This window comes from Zootoca vivipara, chromosome 4 (assembly GCF_965207765.1).
Source record: "Zootoca vivipara chromosome 4, rZooViv2.hap1.1, whole genome shotgun sequence".
Taxonomy (NCBI): Eukaryota; Metazoa; Chordata; class Lepidosauria; order Squamata; family Lacertidae; genus Zootoca; species Zootoca vivipara.
Window position 1 is genome coordinate 72,289,627 of NC_142587.1, and position 25,126 is coordinate 72,314,752.

The following is a 25,126-nucleotide window of genomic DNA, read 5'->3' on the forward strand; positions in this document are numbered from 1 at the left end:
GGCTGTATAAACCCCGAAAATTCTGGGAATTGTAGTTTGGTAAGGAATCTGGGAAATGTAGCTCCGTGAGGAAAAAACCGATAGTTCCCATGATTCATTGCGGGGGAGAGAAATGTGCTTTAAATGTAGGGCATATCCCTCTCGTCGTTAGGCTTGAGTGAAAGATGCAGGCAGTTTTTAATATTTGGGGTTTTTTTACATTCAGGTCCCGCCTTTTCTCCACTTCTTGCTAGGCTTTGCCTGATGAGTGTCACATTGCCAAGGCAGATGAGAGACTCCAGAAGGTTGTTTTCCACATGCTTTTTGTTATATCTCTGATCCCTCATCACATTTGTCAAGTAAAACAATGGTGACCTATCTGTAAAACGGAAGTCAAGTTTTCATAACCCATAACAGTATAAAAGCACAGATCCCTCTATTAGCAAACAATTCACCATGTTTGTGATCTAAGAACAGGCTGCATCAAAGTAACTAAAGGCTGAGTTAGTTTGAGGCAGTTTGTTTCTCCCAAAAATATATTTGCCGTACACTTGAGCTGATACATTGGCTTCTGCTGCCCAAATCAAATTTATACAAACTGATCCTGAAAAAACTTGCAGGCCGCAATAGTTTAAAATACCAGTATATGTGCAGTACCAACTAATACTGATTAGTGCAGGCAAGTTTCACATGTGTGTTCACGTATTGACTTCAGTTATACCATCACATCAAGATGAAAACTGATTACTTTCAAGAATGTATTTTTATAAGCTGGGCGCTCATAAAATCATTGACACACTATAAATTTCTTGGTGCTCTGTAGGAGAAGCAAAGATCTTGGCCTGCTTCACTAAGATCTAATTTTAATATGATTTAGCCAATATATTTAATATGATTTAGCCAATATATTGACAATAATACAGATAGATTTCTGTCCAGACCAATATAATAAGGAATTGGTGCAATAACCAATACATGACTTTGACTTTAAATTAAAGTTTGGTTAAATATATGAGATCAGCCAGTTACTTTATCTTTAAGGATAGCTCCATTTTCTCCAAAAAAGCCACACCTGAAGGTGTTGTATTATGAGCTCATAAAAGAGCTCTGAGGATAGCATTTCTTCTTTAGCTATAAAGCATAAGCTGCTGGGTTGTTTTTTTAATGAGAGAAAACCACTAAATGTAATGGTATATAGAAAATATTTCACTAAGGTCTTATTAGCTGAAGTTAGGAGATATTATGAGCAGCCTTTAAGTGTGGAACAAGCATGGGCTATCTGTTTCCAGTGTTGTTATAAAATGAAACAGATGATGGCTCATGGATTGGATTCCGCATTAAGAATGATAATCTTAGATGTTGATAATGTCTACATCCATTTTGATGGTACTGTTTCCTTCACTTTACAGAGTAACTTTGGTAAGAATTAAGATAAAAATTGTTTCGGTTACACTGTCAGGTTTACAAATGAGTTTCTATTTTCATAATGCCTATGGTACTATCATTGTATAGCTTTAACCTGTTTTGTCTGGAAGTAAATCCTATCAAGCTTAATTGGATTTCTGAATATTTAGTTGAGTTGTTATTCTTAAAAAGAAAACAAAAGAAAGTTTAAGGGGAAAGATGGAATGCAAAACTGAATAATTGGAAATTGTTGCAAACTTACCCGTATATTCCGGCGTATAAGACGACTGGGCATATAAGACGACCCCCAACTTTTCCAGTTAAAATATAGAGTTTGGTATATACTCACAATATAAGAAATACAACCCGCTGTATAAGACGACCCCCTGACTTTTGAGAAGATTTTCATGGGTTAAAAAGTAGTCTTATACGCAGGAATATACAGTACTCTGATTCTGTGACTAAGGACTATAGGTAACTTTTTGTAATGAGTTACAGGTAGGTAGCCGTGTTGGTCTGAGTCGAAGCAAAATAAAAAAATTCCTTCAGTAGCACCTTAAAGACCAACTAAGTTTATATTTTGGTATGAGCTTTCGTGTGCATGCACACTTCTTCAGATACACACTCATTTTTGTAATGAGTTAATATTGTGATAATATGGTCTATTTTAGCTTGGTTTATTCTTTTCCCTTTGCAATACTAAAATGAGAAATGCAAACTTGCACAACAAAAATCTATTTGAAACCCTGCTAAAACAAAAGTTAGAGCAAAGTTAATTGCAAATGAATGGCCTTTTCAATAGGCTATGTATTTTATGTTTTATACTGTAAACCACCCTGTGATCTTCAGATGAAGGGCAGTATATAAATTTAATAACTAATAATGGTGATAGCTCCTCCAGGTACAATGCCGTAAGCTTCATTTGTATATGAACATATATCTAAGCTAGTAATTTATAATGCAACTATGGGCCAATTCATGCAAGGCTCTTTAACTCTTATTTAATCTGGATATAGGCTAGCTATTGGTTGAATAGTCCTGAGTAAGGACAGCAGGAGGGGAGAGGGTTAAAAGAACAAAGGTGGAGATTTTAAAAAAAAACAAAAACTGAAGGTGGAGATCTTCAGTTTGGTTTCTTCATCTTGCTGTGATATCTCTTCCAATGGCAGATCATTAGTTTTTGGAAGTTAATCGGTATCAAACAATTGCATAAGCAGAAAATTGGACTAGATTACTTTTGAAGTCCCTTATAATTGTATGGCTGTACAGCAGATGTGCCTAACCATTGGCCCTGTGGTCTGATGTAGTCAGACCCCCCAAAGAACCCAAAAATTTCAGCGATGACAAAAAAGTAGGGAAAAATTAGGCATAGCACTGAGGTGGGCAGAGAGGTTTAAATATCTCTGCCCAGCCCAACACTCTAATGAATATGCAAATCACCCCTTCCCCAATTATCAGATTCCTCATCTGATCAGCTGGGAGGGACATTCTTCTTCTTCAGTTGATCTTTCTACACATTGTGTGTCTGTGTAAGAGCACGCTCTTGTTTTGTATGTGAGAGTGCTTATCTACCCTTATACAACTTCAGTCCTATACTGTATACCTTGATGGGCTACTGGACTTGCACTATTTATCTTGGGCAGGGGACCCCAAACTAAGGCCCTGGGGGCCAGATGCGGCCCAATCGCCTTCTAAATCCGGCCCGCGGACAGTCCGGTAATCAGCATGTTTTTACATGAGTAGAATGTGTCCTTTTATTTAAAATGCATATCTGGGTTATTTGTGGGGCCTGCCTGGTGTTTTTACATGAGTAGAATGTGTCCTTTTATTTAAAATACATCTCTGGATTATTTGTGGGGCATAGGAATTCATTCATATTTTTTTCCAAAATATAGTCCGGCCCCTCACAAGGTATGAGGGACAGTGAACCGGCTCCCTGCTGAAAAAGTTTGCTGATCTTGGGTGCCAAAGATGGAATCTTATTCAGATTTCTTCTGTATTTTATCAAGAAACTTGGGGCTCTATCCATTAATCATACCTTGAACATGCATTAATGTTTAAAAGCATAGGAGTTAAAACTTTATTTGCTCTTTCTTCCAGATAGTCACACAAAATAACAACCAAATGATAGATTGGAAGATAAGGTAAGACTGGCGCTGAATGCAGTCCTCTCTGTATATACTTCTGTTCCGACATAGTATGTCTACCCATGCATTAGGTACTGTACTTTACTAATGCCACTCATTACTGAAGAGATATACTATAAGTTTGATAGCACTTTTGTGGAGGAATATGCTACATTAAGATAAATAACTTGAAACAGTCACAAGTAAAGTCCTATATTGTACAGATGTCTTGGAGGGGAACATCAAAGTTGGGTAGTTGCCTGGATTTGATAAAATTCACTTTGGCCTGCATTCTCCATCTTAAACCAACTCAACCCACAAGCAGTTATTTGGTAGAGATTAATTTAAATGCTGGACTTGGTTTGTTTTTTCCACTTTTGGGTTGATAATACATAAAACCATTAATTGCTTGTTACAGTAATTAGAAATCACTTTACTACTAACAAATGCCAACTGAATGCATTTTTGAGAGGACTTTTAAAAAATTGCAAATTCATGTGGAAATGTGGAGAACTGAATTTAAGACTGGAACAATGGGAAAGAAACTGAAAGAAACCAAAATTGATAGATCCACAGTCACATGTCAGCTTGCAAAATATTGAAGCATATACTCAATTCTGACCAAACTAAGCCTCCTGGTGTATATTAACTTTCAGAGTCAATACATTACTTCTGTTAAATGAGCCACCATAGCTGCTAGAGGGCCGGGAAAATTCATGTCCCGGGCTTCTTAGACTCGTCTACCCATGTACTATCTGAAACCAAAAGGGTACGTTGGCTGCCAGATGTGAAATATATTGCCATTATTTTCAGCTCTCTTATAGTGATGAAGATTGTGATATTGATGCTTTCTCAATGAAAGGGAAGGTTACTCCTGAACATAAGACCAGAGGAACTATATTATTAAGAGCTCTGCTGAACCAACCTGCTGGCCAGCATTCTGTTCCCTGCAGTGACCTAGCCAGGTACCTCCTGAGAAACCCACAACCAAGATTTGGGCCATAGCTATCTTCCTAGTATTGCTTTTCAGCAATTTATAGGCAAACTTCTGAACGTGGCTCTGTATCACCCTCATACCTGCCATTACCAGATCTCCTCTGGATTTGACCCACTATTTCTTAAATACCTCATGGACCCCTTAATTCTCTGGGTTCCACATTGGGGTGTGTGTGTGGAATCCATTAGTTAGTTGAGTATAATATCTTGTCGCAGCCCAGTGTTGCATATGTGTGTGGGGGGGGGGCGCAAGTTGTTGCTCTGTGATGTAGAGCACATGCTCCCCAGTTCAGCTCCCCAGCATTTCCAGATAGGACTGGGAGAGACTCCTGCTGGGAGAGCTGCTACCAGTCAGTGTGAATAATCGTTTAATGAATGAATGGTCTGACTTTGTAAAGGCAGTTACCGATGTTCTTATCCAGGGTTGGGCTGACCAGCTGCTAGAATAAAGGGATTCTTACCCAACAGTCTAAGTAAGCCTTGCTAACACTACTGCTTAGGTGTGGGGAGGAGGAGTCCAGCACAATCCATTTCTATAATAGGAAAGGAGCCACTGCCTCAAGATTTCATAGCTTGTTTTCTAAACAGCCTTTGCCTTCTGATACTTATCGTGGCTGAGGCTGTGCCCTTTTATGCAAAGCTGCATTTATGAGCTTGCTATCTGTGTAGCTGTACAGACGCAATGAATTCACAAGATGGCAGCAAACACTACTATTATGTCAGTCTTTTAAGTCCTTGTGTTCTAGTATACAACTAGACCATGGGTAGGCAACCTAAGGCCCGGGGGTCAGATGCGGCCCAATCGTCTTCTCAATCCGGCCTGCGGACAGTCCAGGAATCAGTGTTTTTACATGAGTAGAATGTGTGCTTTTATTTAAAATGCATCTCTAGGTTATGTGTGGGGCCTGCCTGGTGTTTTTACCTGAGTAGAATGTGTGCTTTTATTTAAAATGCATCTCTGCATTATTTGTGGGGCATAGGAATTCATTCATTTCCCCCCCTTCAAAATATAGTCCTGCCCCCCACAAGGTCTGAGGGACAGTGGACCGGCCCCCTGCTGAAAAAGTTTGCTGACCCCTGAACTAGACCCTCCAAGCGTCCTTATTTTCCAGGGACGTCCTGTATTTACAGAAGCTGTCCTAGTTTCTGATTTGATCCTGGAATGTCCCCCTTTTCCTTAGGATGTCCCTATTTTCATTGGATAAATGTTGGAGGATATGGAGTTATCTGATTGCCGAGCCATCTGAAGGCAATCCTGTATAGGGATTTTTTTTTAATGCTTAATGTCTTTATATGTTTTTATATATGTTAGAAGCTGCTCAGAGTGGCTGGAGCAACCCAGTAAGATGTGTGGGGTATAAACAGTAAAATCATCATTATGGAATTTGACATCCCTATTTCTATCTGAGAAATGTTGGAGGGTATGCTACACCAGTCTAATAGGCTCTGCTCTTCCAGTGCCCTTTCCTGGGCAGCCGCAGTAGAGAACTCCTATAGCAACTAAAATGGGGACAGAGTAACATGAACTGAATGAAAGGCTCTAACCAAATTATTTTACTTCATGATGTTTTTGCTCTTAGAATATACGTGTGAGTGACACTGTAATGTATGTATTTTCCTTTTGTGTGGTGTTGACAGAAGTGCATCACCCACAGCTTAGCCTTATACAGCTTCTTAATTGCTAAGCCTCCATCTTCCCAGAAAGTATGACACAATTTAAGGCCATAGCATATTCCTTTTCTTCCATTCAACCAATGCCTGATGGTAGAAAGAAGGGGGCAGCATCCAACTAAATACCTATTCTAGCTCAAGGAGTCGAAACAAAATAAGAAAATTCCTTCCAGCAGCACCTTAAAGACCAACTAAGTTTTTATTTTGGTATGAGCTTTCGTGTGCATGCTGAAAGCTCATACCAAAATAAAAACTTAGTTGGTCTTTAAGGTGCTGCTGGAAGGAATTTTTTTATTTTGTTTTGACTACGTCAGACCAACACGGCTACCTACCTGTAACTAGCTCAAGGAGTGTTAGCTGTACTGTACAGTGGAACTTCTCTGCCCTCTCTTCTCTCTGCAACTCCTGCATCTGTTCCAGGGGTTCCCCCAATCCTCCAGAACAGAATTATGGAGTGCATAAGGAGCATGTGGGGAGTTAAAACTTCCTTGGGCTGGGGAAACTGTTTAGTTGACTACTGTCCAGTGACTTTAAGGCCATTCTTCCCATTCCAGCAGTGAAAGGACTTCTAGGCCTGGAGCTGGTACCATTAGACCTCAGCCTCTGTCAGTTAAGAACTGATAAGGCTCAATATGGCAGCATGGAGGGTTTAAATAAGCAAATGGAATAAGCAACGTCTTAGACTGTTGTTACCCTTTTGTTATTGATAAATTTTACAATTTTCTTCTTGTCAGCTTGAAGCTCATCCTTTTCCTACCTTTCCTTGAGCCGGGGGGGGGGGCACGGGATATACGAAATGCATTTTCCCAGTGACAAAAACCATGTAGTTCTAATGCTTGGGGAAATGTTATTACCACAACAGAAACCCAAAGGAAGTAATATGTTGGGATCAGCCATAGGCACCATCTATGTGGGGCCGTGGGGGCCCAGGCACCCACAAATTTTCAATGAAGGAGCCAGGCGTGTCAGCATCATGCATGCATGCCAAGGTGATGTTGGCAAGCCCCGGGCACCCACTGTTGCAGGAGCAAGGCAGCATGCCTGGTATGAGCTGCAACACATAGAAAACATCTGGACATTTATTGCTCCATAAACTGATCATCTATTAAGACTTGAAATGGGGTAGTTGTCCCCTATCTGTGCTCATAGGGTAACTTCACAAAAGTGATGGGAGGACTGCAGTATGAAATAATATCCTCCAAATTAGCTTTGTTTAAACAGGGGGCAGTGGTGTTATGAATTAAAGCATGCAGAAAGAAGCACGAAATGGAGCATATCAATCTTGTATGAAGTTGGGTTGTCAAGTAAATATGCAGCACTCAAATATCCTTGTTAGTCACTTAGGTTTTGAGTGGGTGGGGACAATTTCCTGGTTTGGAGGCTTTTATTAACATGGCAATATGATTATAATTTTATATTGCTTTTGTTTACAAACATGAAACATCAAAAAGCCATTCATTGCATAATCAAGCACACCAGTATTTAATGAAAATCAATTGCTAGCAAATCAATACCACTCTAAGCAAAATCATCAAGGAACAGCTATTAATGGCCAGGGAGAACCTGGACAAACAGGTGGTGTGTCTTCAGTTGTAATCAGAAACACCACCATAATTGGTGCCTGTCTGATCGCAATGGATATTCACATTTCTTGATTGTCGGGCTCTGTATATTCTGTAACTGTAAGAAAAATGTTGTTGATCACACTGTTGAGGATAGGCAATGTGTACTGACAGATGACAGGAAAAAAAGAAATTATATATAAAATTATATTGTCTACGCAATATCCTTTTGTTACAGAAATAGTTTCCTCCCCTTAGTGCAAAGCTGTAATTTCTATTTTCCCATTCCTTTATCTTCTAACAGCTTCTAAGGACACATTCTGGCCTGATCCTCGTATTGCCCATAATTACTTAGCTCATAACAAGCTCCCCCAGAATGGTACTAGGCTCTTTTGTTCTTTAGAGTTTTTATGAGACAATATCTGTCAAACTAATCTATGGAGATAAATCAAACACACAGCCATGGCTGTTAAAAGCTGTGAGTGGCTTCCTCCCGTAACCACTTATTGTGCCAGTTACAAAGAAAGCATGGAAACATGGGAGTGGGGAGTAGGCAGAAAAGTGTTTTCTAAAGGAAGTATAGGTTTCTTAGGTCTCACCACCCATAGAAAAATCTAAAGCTACCATATCAAAATATTAACACAAAATGTTGTGCTGGAATGCAGATGTTTCTAACAGGAAGAATGTTAAATGCATTTAGTTATCAATCTGCTCCATATATATAGCTATTTGCAAAACAAGATTTCACTCTTAAACTATGGTGGGGAGGATGCCACAGTGCAGTTGGAGTCACTGCAAGACTCAAAACATTGCATACTGCAAACATAATCTTAAATGTGGGTGCTTGAGCAGTCTTGGTGATTTCCAATGGGAGAACTAAGCATGTGCACTGAGATTAATAGCATTGGAAGGATATGTTCCACCAGTCTCCATGTCTTTGGAAAAATGAGGCACAGTGGAGGCTGCAGTGTCTTTATGAAATATGGTTTATTTATACAGTACATATTTACATCTGAGTCTACTGTGAAGAGAGTTCCTACCGTGTTTCCCCCTTTTTAAGGCGTAGTCATAAAATAAGCCATAGCAGCATTTCTAAGCATTTGAGAAATATAAACCGTACCCCGAAAATAAGCCATAGTAATAGGCGCTGTGCGGAAGAGATCACTGAGCTCCCCGAGTCAGCAGCAGCAACGCCGGCCGCAGCAGTGTTTGCTGAGTCCTTTCTTGCTTTTGGGACTTGGTTACTGTGCTGGCTTGGGATGGTGTGTGTGCAATTGCTGTTGCTGCTTCGTGTTTTTCAGCTGGATTCTCTGGGTTCTAAGCACTTTTCCCCGTTTGTTTGTGAAGCAGCACTCGGCTGCAGCCCCTGCCTCTCCCGACGGCTGCATGAATGCGAGGCTGGAGTTGATCGCTATCTCCTTTTCCATTTCTTTTGTCTTTGAGCACCCGGCCCCGCCCCCTCTCCCCTTCGTGGAATGAAGAACGGAGTTTTAGCAGCATTTCCTCATTATAAAAAAAAGGTCAGGAACTTTTACTTTAACCTCAAAAATGGGATATTTCCTCTCTCTAAAAACAACTCTGACCTGAACACCAATAAAATGGGGGTAGATCACCTCCAGTTTATAAATCCGCAAGTAGATCGCAGTCTCCTGGAAGTTGGGCTCTATACTTTGGCTGATTGCAAGCCTTTGCATCTTTAAAAAAACAAAAACCATGCGCTTCTCAGTCTTAATTTTCCTTTAATTCATCCCCCTATACCCTCCTCCAACCATTGCCTCCTTCCATTCCTTACCCCCCTCCCTCTCTCCCCCTTCCCTCACTCCTGTGCGATCTCATTTAGTCATATACTTGCTTTTTCTGTTGTGTTGTCTATTTTATATTTAATATTATTACCCTTTATGATGTTATTTTTCCCCTTGCGATAATTATTTATTTTTTATCTTTAACTAACTTTCCTTTCCATATTTTTCCATATATAACTCAACACTTTCCCATTCCTTCTTAACTCTTTGGATAGAGTGCCCCCCCCATTATTGTTGTTAATTTTACAATTCCTGGATTTTTTATGGAACCGAACAGCTCGGGTGCTTCAGAATGTGCCTTCTGTTGCTACAGGGCTATGGGGCTTCACTGTTTGACCCCCCCCCAGGTTGGGATTTTTAAAGTAGTTCTGTGGGTCCCAGGGCACAGAATCACCCCCGATCCTTTCCTTTGTCTAAACAGACCTCTTCCCCCCTGACTTTGGAAGGCTGTGCTTCAAGGGTGATACCAGGGGTTTTTTAAGACCTGTGCCTCTTAAGGATTGTTACGGTCCATAACTTCCATTGCTTTCTACAGGGTTGGGGGTTTAAAGCACTGCCACCCCCACCCCACCCTGCAGGCGCTCGGAACTGGCAGCGCCAACAACGCGCCCAGCAATGTGCAGAAGAGAGCACCGAGCATCCTGAGCCAGTGGGTCCCAGTTGTACCAGCACTTTTTTTAAAAAAAAAAGACACCCCCTGAAAATAAGCCACTGTGTGTTTTTTTGAGGGAAAAAAGTTATAAGACGGTGTCTTAAAAAAGGGGAAACACGGTAGCATTCACATCACAATAGTGTCCTTTGTTGCCCTCCTAAGAGGAGCCGGCTCGGATCCGCAAGCAGATGAATCAGCCATGCTGCCTGTGCTTCATGGTGATGGCTTCTTCCTCTTCCTCCCAGCATGACTTTCTCTTACTTCCTCCATCTTCTTGCCACAAAACTCCTTGCCCAGCAAAACTCCCCTTCTGTCTCAGCCTGCCCACCAAGAATACGTCTTTGTCCACTGCAACCCCCATTTGCCCAGACTCAAGGATCTTCCTTTGATGTATTAATCAGCACCTTTGTACTCCTTCATTATTTCCTCCTCGGGTGATGCCCTGGTCTGGAAGAGAAACTTGGTCTGTATATTTACACTGATAAATCCAAGGCCTATCATCTCACTTTATTTCTCAAAACACTGATTAAACCTCAGCACCTAGGAATCTATGAGGAGTCAGGGCACCCAGAAACTTGGGAGAATCAGGGCACCCACAAATCCGTAACAATATAAATGAGCATATGTAATTCTTGTGCACATTTTTGCTATAGACCCATTCCCTGGGGCTTTTGAACTACCCAGCAAAGGCCCTGACAGCACAAAGTGCATTCCTGATGACCCCCTCCTGCTATAATTGTAACCTCCTTTTTCATATGTTGTCTAGTTTGGCCTTTCTTTCGTGCCACACTTGAGGGTGTTGTAATCTGAAACTGCTACCATGGCTCTGTCACTCCACTATCAATGGCAAGATCAAAACCAAGAAAACATAGGCTTGCCAGGTCAGGAGATCCCAGACCCAGAGATTTCAGGGCCCAAACCTGAAACCAGGGCTGGCCCCTGGTGATGTCACAGGGTGGGTTCTGGAAAGGGAGATTAATTGGGAGAGGGGAGTGGAGGAGGGCAGGTCCCCCAGAGTGTCTGTACTGTAATTTGGAATGAGCACCTGCCAGGCTGAAGCTTGCAAGTGGCATGCACAATGGTTGTTATATATATACCCAGTAAAAATGCTTCTGGGATTTTTTTTAAATAAATGTATATTTCAACATCTTTTTCAGCTCATTATATATCATTTCCCAGAAGCTTTTTACGTTCTTACATTCCCACCACATGTGATAAAAAGTTCCTTCTTTTTCCTTACATTTCCAACATTTATTACTTATTTTATACATTTTAGCTAATTTCACTGGTGTAATATACCATCTATACAGTACATCATTTTCATCACATTTTCTCTCAAGGCATTGCATGCTGTAAATTTTATTCCTTCTTTCCACAATTTTTCCCAATCTTTTAACTGTATGTTATACCCAAAGTCTTTGGCCCAATGTATCATAACCAACTTTACCTCTTCATCTTTTAAGTGCCATTCCAACAGCAATTTGTACATTTTAGACAATATTTCTAATTATTAAATATTTCAATTTCAAATTTTGATTTATTATGACCAAATCCATTTTCCTTTAGATCCTCTTGAGAGTCAAGCTTCTCATCTGCCACATAGAGGGGGGCAGGAAAGCCTGGAGGTCTTGCAACCCTTGGAATATAGGCAGCTAGCTGCCATGCATTGAGTCAGACTATTGGTCCATCTAACTCAGTATGGTCTACTACACTGACTGGCAGTGGCTCTCCAATATTTGAGACAGCGATATTTTCCATCCCTACCTAGAAAAGTCAGTGTTTGATCCTGGGAGCCTCTGCACACAAACCAGATGCTCTACCACTAAACTATAGCCTTATTGAAACTGAAAGAGGTAAATGTGGATCTATTGAGTGGTGTGTGTGTGTGTGGATGTGTTTTCATGAAGATAATAATATTTTAAAGTATCTCAGTTTATGAAGCAGAGTCCCCAAGCAACCAGAAAATAAATGAAATTTTGCAATAATATTTTTATTTCGGTTGTTTTTTTTAAAACTCAAGTTAATCAAGAGTTGAACCAGATAAAAGCACTGGGATTATGCTCTCATTTTTTCCTTGTCTCCTACAATGTCAAAAATCCCATTAAATCCTATTTATACAGATCATTTTCAGAACTATGTTTACATTAAGTGCAGGGAGAGAAAGGGAGAGAATTTTGGGGGGGGATCTCTGTCCAGAAATTGCCTGGCAGCGGATGAAAAAGATTCCACTTTTGAATAAGAGCAGTGCAGCAGCACATATGTATACTCATACAGATACATAACAAAGCTGGGAGATATCACCTAAAAAGCAGCCCTCTTCCAGCCTGTTAAGATCCCAAGATGGAAACTCTGTCAGTACAGCCAAGTAGATAGATGTTTATTCAATTTGCAACTGCAACCAGAAGCAGCAAAAGGGGAAAAAATGCTTGCTGCAGCCTGTGTTTCATTTGCCTTTAATAACCTTCTGTTCCTTCAAGTAAAGCTCTTTCTGAGTTTTTCCACACATCTCCATGTATGGCAAGGATTCCGTGATGGGGAGACACCAATTAATTAGTGGCAGACAATCCTACGAGGGCTCTGGCTGCATAAAAGTCCAGATTCAAGTGGTCTCTTTATTCCAAGATTGCAGACAAGGCACTTGGAGTTTGTCAACAGACGGCTGGAGCTGGTTGACAGGAAAATCACACAAGCCAAAGGAAAGAAGCGTGTATGGTTACAGTCTTGATGTGAGTCGAGATGATTAGATGATTAGATGGTGGGGTCGCCTTTGAGCCAAAGAACTTGAAGTGTAATGGAGAAATGTTAAAATGGCATGAGGTTATACAAATGGTAGCTGAAGCAATGGAATTCCTCAAAGACTTCTCATCCACATAAGTGAATGATCTAGCTAGTGGTCTTGCTAACAGCACACATATAAGCAGAACAGAAATTATGGGGCCTGACAGATATTTTCTAGATCAGATTTCTCCAGGTAAATTCTTCTCACGTCAGCTGAGACGGAAAGCTCAGTCCCCTGGATTCTGAAGTGCAACTCTGGCAGGGATGAAATCAATCCAGGCTAGCTCAGAAGGCATTAATCCCCTGGAACAAGACAGGTGTTTCTACAGATGTTGGCGCTATCCTGAGGGAGCAAATAGAATTAATGTAAAAGCCTGCTGGATCAGGCCAATGGCCAACTAATCCAGCATCCTGTCCTCACAGGGGCCAACCATATGCCAATGGGAAGCACAAAAGCAGGACCTACATGTAACAGCATCCGATCCTCCCAACAGGATTTCCTGTAGGCTCTTTAAAAAGCTTTGCTGTCTCTGCCTTCAATAAATTCTACACTAGAGCACCGGTGAGGTATTGCTTTTCTGAAGTAAAACTGAGGTTCCACGCAGCACTTAATAAAATACAGTATATGGGTGGGGAAATTGCGCTCATGCAGATGTTGTTCGCAGGGCAGATACAGGGGTGCTGTATATTGAGTCCACACCCAGACTCTACCACTCCTAGAGAAAAAGTGATGAAGCAAAAATGCATAGGCACCCTTCAAAGCAATATCTGTGCAATATGTCAGCCTGGCTGTACCTGTTGTTCAGTGTTTTTAGCCAATGAGTGCTGTTCAGACACCATGCAATAACGATCCCTGGGGTTCACCTCCCCTTTAGTACACTTCTCCTGCTTCTGTCTCATTTTCTAGGTATCTATCATTTGCCCTTCCTGCTTCTCTTGTAGCCAGGCTGCATCTGTCATATGGTCAGTTTCTCTGAGATCAGATACTCCCTAGTGGTTATCTTCTGGAAGTACTACAGCTATTATTATATGTTAGACTTGCATATACCACCCTTCATTATAAGATCTCAGGGTGGTCCACAATAAGTGCAGGTAGATCAGAATATTAAAGAATCCGCTCCTCGCATGGCATTTCTCCTGCTTTCCAGGAACCAAGGATCAGGCACTTATTAAGGATTCATTGTATAGTAAATTTCAGTGTAAATTTACAATTGTATTCATGCCTATGCAGGAATAAATCTCTAGGTTTTAATTACTCAATACCAGTTCTTGGTTGCTGTAACTTTGGGAAAGCCAGTACTTTGCTTCCTAGATCAGTTGTTTTAAAACTGCTTTCTTTGAAAGCTTACTAAGGATTCCTTCAAAGATGGTTTAACCACCACTATCCATGTTCCCCATCAATAGACAAGTGCAGGAAAACATTGGGTATGTTTTGAACAACACACACAGTTCACGTGGGGCAACAAGAAACCCAGCTGCCCTGGCTAATGAATTGTGCACACTGGCTTGTGTGCCTTAGAACATGCAGTGCACAGGGGATCAGTGGCAAGTACTGAAGGGCTCCTCAGCAGATTTGGTGCAGAAAATGTTCCCTGAAGGTAGAACATTTGCAAAGGACTTGATTATTCAAGGCACTCCATGACAAAGGGTCATAACTAGTCAGGCATCCCCAAACTCAGCCCTCCAGCTGTTTTGGGACTACAACTCTCATCATCCCTAGCTAACAGGACCAGTGGTCAGGGATCATGGGAATTGTAGTCCCAAAACAGCTGGAGGGCCGAGTTTGGGGATGTCTGATCTAGATCTCCGACTTCTATTTGAAGGATCTCTGCATTAGAAGATCTTTCCTGAGACTACTCTGCAGAAGTCGTGATGGTGACAACTGCACTTTTATTGTTGGTTGGCATCCATCTGCCTCAGAGGAAAATGGAAGAGTGTGCCTTTGGAGATAAAGTCAAACTGTTGGGAGAGTTACAGCGCCTGCTGTGGCTGTAGAGAACAATATGAGAGAGACATGTTTTGTTGCAGGTGGGGCAGATGAAGGGATCCAGTTGTGCTAATGCAGGTGTGCCATGAAGCTTCTTTCTGTGCTCCTCCCAGTGGTCATTCCTCCTCTGGTCGCTGCTGTGGATGCACAACCCATGTATTCATGGTGTAGGTTTCAGTGTGGAACTTTCTTCTGTCTGCTATCCTTCCACCTCTCAACCACCTCTGATCCTGTTAACATCTTGAGTGTCTACAGTCCCATTATGTGCTCTGACCATAGCTGTCAAGTTTTCCCTTTTCTCGTGAGGAAGCCTATTCAGCATAAGGGAATTTCCCTTTAAAAAAGGGAGAACTTGACAGCTATGGCTCTGACATTCAGACCAAGGATCAATTCTCTGAGGAACTAGACCAGGCTGTCAGGAGGGTCCCAGCCTGCAAACACCATTTCTGCTGAGAGATTTCAATGCCAGAGTTGGGGACAATAATAACACATGGGGCAACTGCATAGGCCACTTTGGTATTGGCAGCATGAACAAGAACAGACAGGCTGCCTGAGCTGTACTCGTATCACTGCTTCTGCATCACAAACACATTCTTATCTACCAAGGCAAAACAGCAATTGTCCTGGAGACATCCAAGGTCAGGCCACTGACACCAGCTGGACTTGATTGTCACCAGGCGATTGTCACTGAACTCTGTTCATGTCACACAGAGCTACTACAGTGCCATTGGCGACACAGATCACTCCCTGGTGGCAAGCAAGATCCTTCTCCAGCCCTCAGGCACAAAGCAGAAAGTGTGACCATGAATCAGCACTGCCAGAACAGCCATACCTGAACTTTGTGGACACATCTCTGATTCCATCAAACAAGCTCTACTGAACTGCCCCAGAAACAGCGCCGAAGTAAGGTGGAAAACTACATCAAAGAGGCTCTTTTATCAGACAGTCTTTTATCAGATAGTATCTGTTTTTAGTTACATAGAATATGTTTTGCTTTGGATTAAACGGTTTTATATATTGTGTTTAATTCTGCAATCTACCCTGGAACCTTAAGGTAAAGAGCGAGTAAACTACAACAACAGCAACAGCATTCAAAATATATGGAGGTCACCAGGTTGGAAAAGGCTAGGTCACTGGAAGGAAGAGAAAGGTGTAGTTTGATCAGTAGTCAACAGCCTTATGATTTAGGGCAGAGGTGGGCAGGCTTCAGGCTTGTGGGCAGGGGCGTAGCCAGGATCAAAACTAGGGGGGGCAAGCCATGGTCGTTCAGGGGCGGGGCCAAGGCACGGGAGGGGAGGGGTCACGAAGTGGGAATGTGGGCGGGGCTACAGGGCCAGCGGGCCTGATGACATCGTGGCGGCAGCGGCCACCTTGTGCTTCTGGGGCTGGCAGCGTTGGCGGTTACCCTGCTTGGCTGGAGAGGACGGGAGGGTCGGGCAGGCGAGAGGGGGTGGCAGGGCAGGCGAGGGCGAGGCAAGGCACGGCCGCAGCCACGACGGCTCCGAGGCGTTGCTGCATATCAGCATAATATTTCAACCATGGTTCAAGCCCCACCTTAGGAAAAAATTCCTGCATTGCAGGGGGTTGGACTAGATGACCCTTGTGGTCCCTGCCGACTACAATTCTATGATTCTATTGATATATTACCATAGCATATGCATCATTCTGCTTTCTTGAATTGTCCTACTCCTAGGCATAGCAGCCAACTCCTAGAGGCCTAGGTGCCTCCCCCCCCCAATTACTGGTAAATACCGTATTTGAAAGAGTCATCCCCCCATGTTGATGGGCTTTCTATGTGGGGCTTATCTGCCCCCCCTATTTTATTAAGGATGGAAGAGGGAGGGAAGGAAGGAAGAAATAGAGAGAGGGATAACTCATATTTGTGGGTGCCTCTGGGTGACGCTGTGATGCTGGAACTCTGCATGTACAGGAACCTTGTAAGCAGCTTTCTCTCTGCTTGATTTACAGCAGGCACGTCCAACAGGTAGATTGTGATCTACCAGTAGATCACTGGATGTCTGTGGTAGATCACTGGTAGGTCACTGGCACCCCTAAAAAAGCTCACCCAAAATTTTCCTCCTCCCTTAAAAAAGTTGAACTATGACCTGAAGCCCTAAACAAAAAATGGGCCTCCCTCCCTCCTAAAAGAAGCTCAACAAGTTTGACCTAAACCCCAAAAAACAGGGCTTCCCTTCCTTAAAAAAACTCAACAGCTTTGACCTGAACCCCCCAAAAGGGGGTAGATCACCCCCAGTTTTAAACTCTGTGAGTAGATCAGAGTCTCTTGGGAGGTGGCCACCCCTGATTTACAGTATACAGATGCAGGAGAAGGGGCAGACTGGAACACCACTGCTTTTTATAAACATCACTGTGTCTGTCAAAGCTACAGCCCCCCCTTTCTTATTCACTTCTTTTTAGCCTTGCAGAGCCACCTTAGTCAAATTGAATCCTCTGAGTCTGCACCCTCATTAAATCGCCAATAGAACTCTTAATGCTCCTGAATGCTCATTAACAACTCCCACTTAAGAACAATAGGGTGAAATGGTCAGCTATCGAATCTTGCCTGGGGATATATGCTCCATTGTCTTAACTGCTTAACTACTGGTAGCCCCTTTGCTTTATTTATTTGATGTGTTTTTGTTACAGCTGTGTCCCCCCCCCCCCAGCAAGCAGAGACTTAGCTGCTCTTGCTAAAGCAAAGCCCTTTCCACTTCAGTTTTTGGAGGGGAAAAGTGCTGGTTATGGTCTGTAAAATACATTAATTTTTTGCTTCTGGGGGGGGCAGCTGCCCCCTCCTGCCCCCCTGCCTACGCCCATGCTTGTGGGATCTAGTTCGGGTTTTTTACTCAAACCCTGAAATCTAACAACCAGAGCCAGGTGCAAAACAGAAGATCTCTTCATCTTAATCTGATTTAGAGGGGCGGGAGATCATGCCCTCTTTCCTGTTCCTATTGTTAAACAGTTGGAAGTCAAAATCCTTGCTGATCTGCTGCAAATCAATAAATAAGGCCCAATTTACCTTGTGGCCACCCCTGATTTCAGGTGTGCAGTTACCTGTGGCTCATGCGCTCTGTGAATATTATTTTTGCTGTTGTATTTTGACACAGCACTATTCCTCTATTCTGGTCATTTTATTAATCCTACATTTTGTTTAGGGCCTTTTAATCTCAGCTAAAGTGGACCAGACTGTCCAGTCCTCAAAACATTTGTGAGAATATCACATCGAAACACATTGGAGTGTGGAAGAGAAAGTGAAATTCACTCTCATCAAGCAAACATCTCAAGCAAATCCAGATACCAGGGGTCCTTTCAGACTAAGTGCTTATTCTGCAATTGTCATTGTTTGTGCATTAACTTGTTATGCAACATTCACATGTCATATTTTCTTTTGATTTTCCCCATGCTGCTTCTATGGGAGCTCATAAATGGCAGTGAAATCTTTGCAGTTGCAGTTATTGCACAATAACAGCTTACTTTTTTAAAAAGTGCTTTTGTGCGAATCTTAAAATTTGGTTTTTGAAAAATTGTCAAACGGTCTGCTAATAATAATATCCCCTTCCTTGCCCATTTAGCTGCTGCAACACACCCACTTATGTGAAAAAATGATATATATACACCCCCGCTTGCCCATATGTGGTAAGTTAATTTCAGTTCCATGTGTAACTTACAGTGGAAAAGGAAGTACTGGGTGGTGCTAGAATCTGCCAGTCTTGGAATCAGTCTTAAGTTTTAGCCAATGAGAACCTAAATCTATTAGGATTAGAGTCAAAACAGAATGCTCCTAATCTGAAGGAATTAGCAAAAGCAAAATGTAGTTTAATTTTGACCCAGCCTGTTAACTAAGCTGACCTTCGTCTCTTGTGCCACCTGATGTATTTCCCTTCTTATCTCTTCTATTGCCTCAGAAAACTTCCTCTCTGCCCCTCCTCCCAACCACCAAAAGTCTGGTTTCACACACTCTGGCTCCCATCTCTAACACTGCGACCACCCTACATTCACCATGGCCTATGGAAAGCAGCCAGGTGTAAAAAGAAAGTTGACAGAACACCCCCGAAGTCTTAACTGATGTAAAAGAGAAGAATAAATAGGATGGGGGAGGTACCATATTTAGAGTGCACACTTGTTAACTGAAGAGCAACACACACACACACACACACACACACACACAAGGAAAGAGACGGAAAATAGAAGCGGCAACAGCAGGAGCTGCCAGGAGGGAGGGAGTCCCCCTTCTGCAAGATCCATCAATTCTACGGCTGGGTTTTTGTTGTGTTTTGTTTTGTGGGATCTGAACTGAAGCTCAGCTGATGAGGGCAAATTGGAGGGGGGTGAATAAGGGATTTAACCCAATCCAGTGACTCTGAATGGGAGCTTCAAGCTAAATTGAGGGGCCTGAGGCTGTGCAAGTTTTTGGAGGGGGGAGGAATTCTGGGACTTACAAGGGAAAATGGGGCTGGGGGCTGCCAGAGCCCAGAGGATGGGGAGGAAGAGTAAGGACCTGGGAGGGGAGGGGGGGAATTGCACAATAATGGGAAATGGGAGGCCTGGCTCTGGAGCTCTCGTTTCAAACAATGATTCCCATGTGGTTCTCTTTATCTCTGCCATTCAGGAGTCAATAGAAGGGAGCTTTTTTATTTCAACTTTAAGTATGCAATCTTCCCCCTCCCTCCCCCACTCAGATTCCCCCACATCCCTTTCCCCCTTCCTACAATAAGAAATCTGGGAGGGATTTTTAACACACACCCCCAAAAAAGCCAGCTTGAAAGAACTTGGAGAACAGTTCAGTCAACAAGTGTTTTCTTTGGTCTGAATTTTTTATTCAGTGTGATCAGATGGAATTGAACTTAAGGGTGGCAGAGTTATTTCACCGCCATTGCCACCCACATCCCTCCTCCCCTTCTTCCTGTCACATATAGAGGCACTTAATTCTTCAGCACTTTCCCTTCCACCTGCTGCAAGACTTTACACTTGGGTAATGTAGGTGGAGTGGAGGTGACAGGCTTTTATAAGGTGCTTCCAGGCCAGGGTTTAGTATTGAAGATTCAGATGTTGCCAACAGGTCATTAGCAACAGGTTTTAACTGAGTTTTCTGCAGAAAGGATAAATCTGGATTAGATTTAATGCAATCAAGCGGTATACAAATATCATGAAATAAATACATAAAATGGGGACTGTGGGTTGGTATTTTAATCCCAACAATGTGGTGTGGACACTGCAAAAAACAAGAACAAAAAACCCCTTGCACCTGTAAGAAGCACCAATCTAACCATAAATACTAGACTAGAAGCACCTATAATCTTTAGCGTTTGCCAGATGAAGATTGGTGCATGTCTCTTGCATTATATTAAGGGTCACTGATATTGCCATGGGAAATTGCTTGCAAAATTTGTATGTTGGTCAAAACAGTGTAGAAATATGTGTTTATGAGGAGAAATTAATGCTAAAATGCTGGTGAATTTTCATAAGGATTTTTATTTTTAAGCAATCTGTGGAGGACTTAAGATTGGAGAAACACGAAACGGAGAGAACCAAAACTGGCAGATCCCTCCATTCCTAATGCTTCTCTCAGTCCCCTCCTGACTAGTAGATCATAGAATTGTAGAGTTGGAAGGGACCCCAAGAGCCATCTAGGCCAACCCCCTGCAATGCAGAATGGAATCTGGCTAGTAGTGGCAGTCACCAGTTTTGATAAGACATCAAAGAAACATTTTCCACATATTCATTCCAATAGAGGAAACATCAGTTGGAAGCAGTTCTACCGTTTTTGTGGGTGTTTGCCATTTTTTAAATGTTAGCTGAGCAGTCCTGCTCTTGAGTGTCAAAATACTCAGCCATCCTCTATACTTTAGAAGTATAAAGAAATAGAAACCTAAGCTTAAGGGTGCATTCAGATATGGGAAATATTGTGTTAGTTTTCCTGATGGTAATGCTAGCATTTCTGTCCCATTTGTCTGTCACACTGCAGTTCCTGTTCTGTTATAGAACTATGGCTTTTGGACTGATATGCACTAATGGGTGTGGTATGATACGACAAATGTCATTGAACAATGGCACTATTCCCTCACCCTTTCCACACATGCATGATCCACATGATTCCCCCTATGAAAAAAGCAAGAAAGAACTCTGTATGCTGGTATACTTCCCCAAATTTTGTCACTCTATTCCGGCAATATTAGAGGTTAAGGGAGCTGTAAATGGAATTTTTCATGAATATAATGATGATGATGATGATGATGATGATGATAATTTTATTATTTATACCCTGCCCCTCTGGCTGGTTTTCCCCAGCCACTCTGAGCAGCTCCCAACAGATTATTAAAAGCACAATAAAACATCAAACATTAAAAACTTCCCTAAGAATGAGCTCTAAACTTGCACTGTATTTCATTACCATAGTTTTCTGGAAGTGGCCTTTACATTGCATGAAAGCTCAAATATAATGTAGAAACTAAAAGGTAAAGGGACCCCTGACCGTAAGGTCCAGTCGCGGACGACTCGGGTTGCGGTGCTTATCTCGCTTTATTGGCTGAGGGAGCCGGAGTACAGCATCCGGGTCATGTGGCCAGCATGAGCTCCCATTGCTTGGTCCCTGCTCCTGCACATCAAAGTGCAAGTAGATAAATAGGTACCGCTCCAGTGGGAAGGTAAACGGTGTTTCCGTGCGCTGCTCTGGTTTGCCAGAAGCGGCTTAGTCAGGCTAGCCACATGACCCGGATGCTGTACACTGGCTCCCTCGGCCAATAAAGCGAGATGAGCGCCGCAACCCCAGAGTCATCTGCTACTGGACCTAATGGTCAGGGGTCCCTTTACCTGTACTATAATTTAAATAGCAATGTATTTTATCATAGTGTGGTTGTGTTCACTGTAGCACTAAGGTGAACATTCCATCAGTGCAAGGAATTTATTTTCCTTGCATGTCAGAATGTTCTCTCTCTCCCACACCCACAAACCAAATTTCTTTTGGAGACAGCACTGGGTGTGTACTGTGGGGAGGAGGAAACCCCTTGCACTAGCACTAATTCTTGCGTTAGTGCAAAAAGTTAGTTGAATACCACCCACGGTGATCAGGTGACCTGTTTGCTCTGTCTGTTGCTCAGGTGCTAATTGTTGAAGTGGAACTTCAAAATTCCAGTTCTACTTTCTTACAGTTCTTTATCTTTAAAGCAGCCTCAGACCAGACAGTCCTTCAACTAGAGGACTACCTTATGTAATGTTGTGCACTTGGATACTCTAATGCTATGTCACCAGGTGCATCTCAACTGATAAAATGAAAGAGTTCTGTGTACCTTTTAATGAAGAGTTATGTGTACCTCAAAAACTTACAGGCTCCTACACCAGCAGTAAAACCTCTTACCAGTAAAAATGGCCACCTTATTAATGAACTTTTATGTATCAAGCAGTATTTGTCAAGGACACAGGAGAGATCACTGGGATTAAGTAAAAAAGTTACAGTTAATCAAGGGAGGCCAAAGGGCAAATTTACGTTGAGGCGAAGCGCAAGCTGGGCCTGTAGAAAACATGAGTAACTGGGAGGGATAGCAGAAAGGAAGATGAGTGAAAAATGAGGAACTGCAGAAGCAATATTCACCTAGCACAATGAAAACTAGTTTTCGAAGTGCCCAAACATTATTCTCCAAAAGGACAAAAGATGCAAAGCATATTATAGAACCTGTCACTGTAATCAGCCTCAAACTTGTGGGATCTCCGTCTTCAGTCCACTCTTAATTTATCACCTCAAAAGCCATTACAACAGATGGCTGTGGAGGGACACTGAAGGTCTGTCCCAAAGGCGTCAATATTATGGGGACTGAAAAGAGAAGGGGAATTTCTCCCTAGAAGATTAAATTCATCCTCTCTGGGCCCCCTTCACTCCCTCCTGTTCTTGGCACTAGTCCATACACAGAAACAAAGCCTGATGTATGATAGGGACACACATGTTAGTTACACTCTCGCCTTGAGAAAAAACACACAATGGGTTGCCTGCACATTTCACACTACGTCACGTGCTAATAGCACTGGCAAATTGAAATTGCTGCTGTGGGAACATTTCACGCTAAATAATATCTTCCATACCCTTCTCCCTCTCTCCTACAATTTGCCGGCTGTCTCTGCAGCCGGCAGTCCCAGGCAATTAGTTACCCACCCCTGTCCCCAAAGTAGGGAGAGCAAGGGCCCTTGACCCCCATTGGTGATATATTTATAATCAGCAATAAAAGTCTCTCAGCTTATCCCTTTAAAGAAACTTCTGGTATTTATTGAGTGGGGGGGGGGAATGTATGGTGGGATTCAGGATAGTGGTGGTTGGTACTGTTCTAGACTGGTGAAATGGAGTTAATTAAAAGTGGCCACTCTGCCTTTTCATGCCCTGACATTCCTGTCAGCTACTTCCCCACCCCCACCAGCAGTTTGGAAATCATGTGACTAGTATATTCCCCCTCTCCTCACTCCCTGCAAGCATGCTATGAGATAAATGTTCCCATTTTCTCATCCCTTCTTCCAGCAAGAAACTCTGCAGTGCAAAAGCCCTGCCATTTTTCTTTCTTCCCTTTTCTGCTTGTAGACAAAGTCTATTGCATATTGTTCAGAAATGAGGAAGACAAGATGAACCTCAAAACAGGTCACTTTAGGTCACTACAGTGGTACCTTGGGTTAAGTACTTAATTGGTTCCGGGGTGCCATTCGCACCCCGAAAAGTACTTAACCCAAGCAGCGATAGCATGCGTGTGCGCGCGAAGAACACTTCTGCGCACGTGGGCGCGGCGGAACCCAGAAATAAACACTTCTGGGTCCGCTGCGTACTTAACCTGAAAGTACGCGACCTGAAGCATACTTAACCCAAAGTATGACTGTATCTGGATTGATGCCCTTGTGCCTTTAACTAGTGCATGGCGAGAGGAAATTCAGCATGTGAAATCTTCCCTATCATTGCAGTTCCATACTGGGGAAAGTTTCAGTGGTGCAACTAAGTAATTTTAGACCTTGGATGCAGTAGTCTTAGAGGCCCCTCCCCTTTGGATGACCATGTGTAGTACATCAGTTGTGTAGCACACAGATAATATTACCATTCCTTGCTTTAAAACAGCGTCCACATTTCTACTATACTGGAGCAAAAAAATGCCAATGCTGATTTTTTAAAAAATAAATAAATTGCAGAATATGTGTAACTTTGCATTTTTGACTTATTTAAATCACAGGACCATCATTACTACAAGCACGGCTTTTTTTCTGCTGAAACTTGACAGAATTCAGTTCTGGCGCCTCTCAGGTGGGCACCATTGCCATTCTAAGAGAATGAGGGAGGTGTTCATGGCGAGTTCCAGCACCAAAATAACACTAACTCAAAGTATTAAAAAGTTTGCTTCAGCTGCCCTGCTGCTAAACACATGGCATTTACGTGGCACCATTTTGTTGTACGTAAGTATAATATATATTTTAGAGTGAAAATAGGAAAATGAGCACCTGTAACTATGTGTAAATATGACCAGCCAGCCACCCCGATTATAAAACATAGGGTGGTATCCATCTGAATAGTTCTGTTAGTGCAATGTCTTTTAGCTGCACAATGTAACTTACCTGCCCTCTCTTTTCCCTGTGTGGTGTCAGAATCTGTTCTGTGTCCCCCCCCAAAAAACCCTCTGAAGCAGATTATGTGGGCTTCTGGGGAGGGCACAGGCAGAGGTGGATTTAGGGGAGCGTGACCGGTTCACTCACACTGGGCACTGAGATGAGAGGGTGCCGGAGGAGGCACTGCAACAGTGATGTGGAATGGAAGGCAAGAGTCAGAGGGCACAGCACACCACTGAAATTTGAAAGCCCAAAGTCTGCCACTGTTGACTGAACTGGCACAGGTACAGTAGAGGAGAGGGCAGGGAAATTCTATTGTGCAGCTAAAAATTCTTGTACTAGTGGAGCTGCTCAGTTCTTCTATTAAATTGTACAGCTCTGCTAAGAAGTAAGCCCCATTGAGGGCAATGGGATTTGGTTCCAGCAAAAACATAGCAACTCTAGTCTGAATACAACCCACTGACACAATTCCAAGTGATGTTTTAAACATCTTGTCTAGTTTGACCTTTAGATGGCTGTACACAGGGATTAGATAAGCTTGGGGAGCCTAGAACTATCCACAGCTATGTTGGCCACAATTAATAAATTAATTTACAAGACTGTTT

The 25,126-nt window shown here is 42.5% G+C and overlaps 1 long non-coding RNA gene across 1 annotated transcript in view; it reads left to right on the top strand.

Annotated features, from left to right (window-relative positions):
- Positions 1–25,126, top strand: part of LOC148685999 (uncharacterized) — a 42,763-nt gene that overhangs the window by 365 nt on the left and 17,272 nt on the right. The window contains exon 2 of the long non-coding RNA XR_015949791.1: positions 3,484–3,527. This is a non-coding gene — a long non-coding RNA (uncharacterized LOC148685999). The remainder of the gene's footprint in view (positions 1–3,483; positions 3,528–25,126) is intronic.